Genomic DNA, 6000 nt, shown 5'->3' on the forward strand with positions numbered 1-6000 from the left:
GCAAGTGATTTGTTTCCCATTGAGGAGTCCGGCCTATATCTCAACAGTTATGTCACAATTTAAATATTTCAAATATATAGTAGGTAGCAGTGACAACCAGTGGCGTGCATAGAGGGTATGCACAGGGTATGCAGATGATATAAAATGAAGAAAATCTCCAGTACGAGTTACGAAAAAAAAGCGAAACATTTTTAGAGTTATAAAAAGCCTACCCGTATTTATAACTCGTACTGGAGATTTTCTTCATTTTATATGATCTGCATACCCCGTGCAAACCCTCTATGCACGCCACTCCTGACAACCTAATGTTTAGGTCATCGACCTTATTTTTCGATCGATTTCCAATTTCAATTCTAATTTTTAAGAAATTAAGTATCACTTGACAGGAAAACATCATGAGGCATCCTGCATGCCTGGGAGTTCTTCATAATGTTTTCAACGGGGTTTAAAGTCTACCAATCCGAACTATGCCATCGTGGGGGAATACGGCCCAAACGACCCATGCTCTGTACTCACTGGCGTGCATACAGGGTATGCACGGGGTATGCACTAAGGGGGTAGATGATATAAAATGATGAATCTCCAGTACGATTTATAAAATACTTAAGGGTAGGCATTGCAAGAGACATAAAAATCCTATCCTTAAGATATATATATACTAGCTGTTGCCCGCGACTTCGTCTGCGTTTGATTTTGGTTTTTGATGTGGCATTCGATTTAGTTATAGTTCTAAAAAAATTTTAAGTATTCAGTATCGCTAAGCCTTAAATGAGGGGTTTGCTGCTGTCCGCTGAGAAGTTCTGTCCTCTATCTCCAACCACATTCATCAGATCTACACAAAGATTGGGCAAAATTAAACACATATTACAACCTCTACAGTACAAAAATAATTATTTAAATCGGCTATAATTTGTCGAAGCTATGGTGTAAAATCGTCAAACACTTTCATCCCCTCTCCCAAAGGAACCGAGCTTAAAGTCGGGATAGAAAGTATCCTATAGTACTTCTAACACGTCCAAGATTATGTGTACAAAGTTTCTTGAGGATGGGTTAAGTAGTTTTTGCGTGAAAGCGTAACAAACAAACTTACATTGACATTTATAATATTAGTAGGATAGGATAGGATAGGATGTCACGCTTATTAAAGCGTGTTCAAATTATAATTGACCGTTTTTAACTACACCACTGCCATTTTTTATCCGACAAATGCTTTTGCTCGTTAGTCTGATCAATAATTCAAGTACAGGATGTAAAAACGGCCCCCGTTCAGATCGGATATACACATGATAAATAATATAATCAACGTTCTGCCTTCAGACATCCCTCACTCATAAATAATTCAAGAGTGAGCTTTACGTCAGCACTACACAAATAAGATTCTGCCATGATAACATGAAGTGTACAAATAACTTTGGGCACTCGTAAACCATGATTAGCTGTAGTTACTAGATTTCCTAAATGTCACAAACATTTAAGACAATATTTTTGAGTTTTTGAAGTGAAACTTTTGTTACTGCGATTTGCATGTCGCGTGACGGTCGGCCCCGGAGTAGGGATAAAGTGACAGGCACTCGTCACTGTCAGAGCAGTCGAGGCCAAGTTCGCATCAGCTGACCTTGTAGTATAGGCTATCACTCATTTGTGCCAGTGCTCCATAAAATATTCAGACTCAACGATTATAAAATATTGTTTTCAGTTTTTTAATATGTCTATATCATCTCAATAATTTTTAAGTATTATGTATGTCGTACTCTAAGACACAGAGTTCAATAAAAATATTAGTCAGAGACCTATTCTACTTTTATCAGTTTCCATGATCATTCCCATTTTTCACTTTTCCGTGCTTTCATGAAACCACCCAATCCCCTTTTTGGCATAATACGAACATTGAATTAAAAAAAACTCCCATTACTTCATAATGAACGAAACATAAAATAGTGTTTTTTAAATATTGAGCCGATAAAGTTGCAAAGCAAAAAATGGAGTTTATGTAAATTTAAGTATTGTTTCATTTTTCTCGTTATGTAAAATCCGCAATAATGCTCAAAAAAACATACTTAGGTTGGATGATTTTAAGGCGCTTGATAATTATTAATTAGCCAAACCAAGTAGCTATTAGTGTATAAAACACTAATAGTTACGTATTCGCGAATTTGAATTGTACTTTACCTTTTTTTTAATAAGTTTAAGATTCTTGAAATTATGTTCAAGAATCTTGAACTTATTTACTTACCACCATTTTTCTTGATCATATTTTCAAAGAGTATGTAGCAGTGCCTGGGTTTTGGTTTTTAAACTCTATCTTAACACCTCAGTATCGCCAAGTAAAATGGGATCACATTTCTGCCTACACACAACCCGTACTCATAAATTATTCAAGTATACGCTTTACGTCGGCAGCAGTATACAAATTAGATCCCCACCCTGATAATATGAAGTGGTCTAATAAAGTAGGACTTGTGTTCACTCAGAAATGGGACATTAAACTTCCTGTTATACGTGAGTAAGTCACATAAAAACGTTTGTTGGTTTGGAATCACCATTTTATATTTCTTGCCGCGGGTGACGGCAGATCAGATACAGTTGTCACCAACCTTTTTCTTCGATTGTCGTACGAGGCGACTAAGGGGATTTCCATGTACCGCGGTCACCAAACCGTCTGTCCAGCGTGGTAATTATCGGCAAACCCTCCAATTGGGCGAGGCCATCTTGCAAGATCTTCTTTCTACGACATTAAAAAGGGTTGGTCAAAATTGATTTAGCCTTTCCCGCAGTACAAAGCAACCTAAATCAGCAAAGTTTTTTACCTGTTTGTGCTTCAATACGGGGACTTGTCGGGGACTTGGCGAAACTTTTTCCGTCAAAACCAGATCAATCGTTCCAAAGATTAAACTGCATGAATACAGAGAAGGAGAATATAGTTTACAAATACGTGTGTTTTATTTAAAATATATATTTGGATTTTGACGATCTCCCTCGCCAAGCGTGACACTGTGGTGGTATGCTCTCAAATTTCCCGTGTTCGATTCTAAAAAAATCTGAAATTTCAAATTGTAAATTGTCATTTCAGATTTTAAAGTCTGATTTCATAGGATCATTTGTCCGAAGCTAGTCATTATCCTACCAACGCGCCGCTACCAGATGAGATTGCAATCAAAGAGTTACTTGTAGTGGAAAAAATATATACCTAATATTATAATTGAGAAAGTGTGTTTGATTATTTTGATGTTTTCTAGGTTCGGTTTTACCTTTACACTGTTCTTGACGAAATTTGGCTATAGCTCTTATTTTCTAAAGAAAATATTCTTATAGTCTTAGAAAAGCGCAAGTCGAATGGAAATCTTTAAGATATCTTAGATCCGTCCTGTACGAGACAGGTAGAATTGACCATGACGTCAAAGTCCGTATGAGCATTGCTCGGGCAAAATGGCGAAACCTTGCAGGAAGCCGGCCTCAAATGGTGCGGCCATGTTGCTTAAGTTACGTTGGTAATTGATGCCTCAACATTGCAGTGCCTGGATGTAAAACTCGCGGCCAACCAAAAAAGCGCTGGCTAGACAAAGTGAGCGCAGATCTGAGAGTTACGAAAGTCATAATATTGTCTGCTTAACACTGGGAAAAGTCTGCTAGAATATGCAGGAAAGCGGATCCCACTTAGTAGGTTAATGTATAGTCGAAGAAGAAAATAGCTTGTATTCTGGAGTGGAAAGACAGCCTGCGATGCTGCTACCTTTACATTTAATTAGATCGCGCGAAAATTTTCACAACTTGATTAGTCCCGTGGACAGCATGTAACTGCCGACCTCCTTGGCGCAGTGCCTGTGGTCTTATAAGAGAAGGTCCCGTATTCAATGTCCGGCGTGGGCAATTTGGGAATTTTTAATCTTGTGTATGTAGTTATTGTACTACAGACAAAGATGTGCGACCAAGCGATTTGGCGTTTTATTTAATAATACCTAGTATAAGTTTTTGTCACTTAATTTTGGAATATTCAGCATCTTAAAAGCATTCAATTTTGTCTGGCAAAATGGATGCTGGAAGAGCTTCCCGCATCCCGGGTCCGTATAAGAAATAGGGATGACAAACATTCCGTGCGAGTTGATTGGATGTCAGCAACATAAGGATTCCACCGCTCACGGCACGGAATCTTACTTTTTAGTGAGTGGCACCTTGGAGTCGACAGCTCATAGTGCAAAAGATTTGTAAAACCTTTTTTTCAACAAGTTAGCTATAAGCTACAATCTTAGAAGTGATAATGCAGGATAAGCTGTTAGGAAAATGACAGTTTTAATAAAACGATATTCAGACTTACTTCTTACAGTAGAGTACTAGCCAGTAGAGTATTAACCGAAGCCGCTCAATAGAACGGACCAGACAAAAATCAGAAATTATAAATTCCCAAATTGCCATTGCGGCACGCGTGGCATGGACAGGAAACAATTATCTCCCCGAGGAAAAGATAAAAATTAATCTTCTCCCACAGCTTTATCAACTCTCAGAGAACTGGCGCACAACTGGAAATAATTTCAAAATAATATATGTGTAAATATTAAACGGGGGTTTATTATTTACACCCTTCCGCTGGGAGATGTCTTTAGTCCAGCGTTGGACTGTTATAGGCTGTTGATTACACTACTAAGAGCAAAGTCACATTACCTTTCCCATGGACAGCAACCATTACATAATATAATGGAAGTATCTACAAAGAAACTTCTTGCCTGATTCGATATATCCAATATTGACGCCAAATGCGACCGCACTTTGGCTACAAATTGGATATATCAACCGTGTAAAATCACATCAAAGAAAATGTGGTTGACATCTTTCCATACATTTAAATCTTTTGTGTTTTAATCACGGACCCGCCTTTAGCTTCAGAGAACACGTTTTCGTGGTTTCCTGTTATTATCACCAAATCTATCTTTTTATGTATCCATATAGAAAATTTGTTCTTTTGTTTGAAGGCCTTAATACAGGCTGTATATATTGTAAAATTTATTAAATTAGGTAATTAAGTAGGAGATGAAATTGTATATAAAAATAATCTCAACGTCATTTTTCTAATGATCGACCGTTGTATTTAGGTTGTTGATTAAAGTGAGTTGAAATATATTTTGTAGAATAGCGCATAAAAGTTTATATGGGAAACTTATTAAAAGCTCGTGAAATGGGAAATCGTTAAAACGCATCAACTTGCGTTTAAGCAGCTTTATCAGGAAATAGTAACATTGTGAATAGTTTGAGTTCATATCAACCAAAGGACGTCCACTGCCGGATATAGGTCTTTTGTAGAGATTTTCACGCGTCACGCTCTGCTTGTATACGACTGACAAACCTATTTACCTACGTCTTTTTTTATGTAGTGAACCTTATGTATACCTTACCAATACTGCACTTGTCGGTGCCAGTTAGCTACTCTTTGGGACCCCAACTTCCATCGGCTTAAGTGCTACTGAGGACACTACACAGCTACGTTGGTTTTTCTATGGATCATATTATGATCTTCTCATTTCTGTCACATTGAGACACCGGAAAATTCAGAAAATTACCAATTAACTAAAATAGTGCAGTGAAAATGGCATGCCAAAACCTTGAATGTAGGTAGGTTTTTTTATAAGTTCATAACTTTGCTCTTTTTAGTATCTTTAGAGTTAAGTTAAGAAAGTTATCATAACATCAAATTTATCAATCAGTTAAACCTATAAGTAAGTAATTATTTTCATCAGTGCAAATCTATGGTACCATTAGACCCTAGCAACAAAATTAAGACCACTTCACCCAACCAATTGGCATACTTTAGCGACATTTTATCTTTCATTAACGTGTTGGGTATCTGGAATGTGAAAATTATTTTAACCGTTATACATAAGTTCATAACTCCTGACATACATTTTCGTTCAAACCACTTTAGTATGGAAACTGTATTAAACGTGCAACGTCATGCATCTTATAGCTCATATAAAATGTTGATATTGTATACTAGAAGATAACTGGCCAATG

This window comes from Pararge aegeria, chromosome 20 (assembly GCF_905163445.1).
Source record: "Pararge aegeria chromosome 20, ilParAegt1.1, whole genome shotgun sequence".
Taxonomy (NCBI): domain Eukaryota; kingdom Metazoa; phylum Arthropoda; class Insecta; order Lepidoptera; family Nymphalidae; genus Pararge; species Pararge aegeria.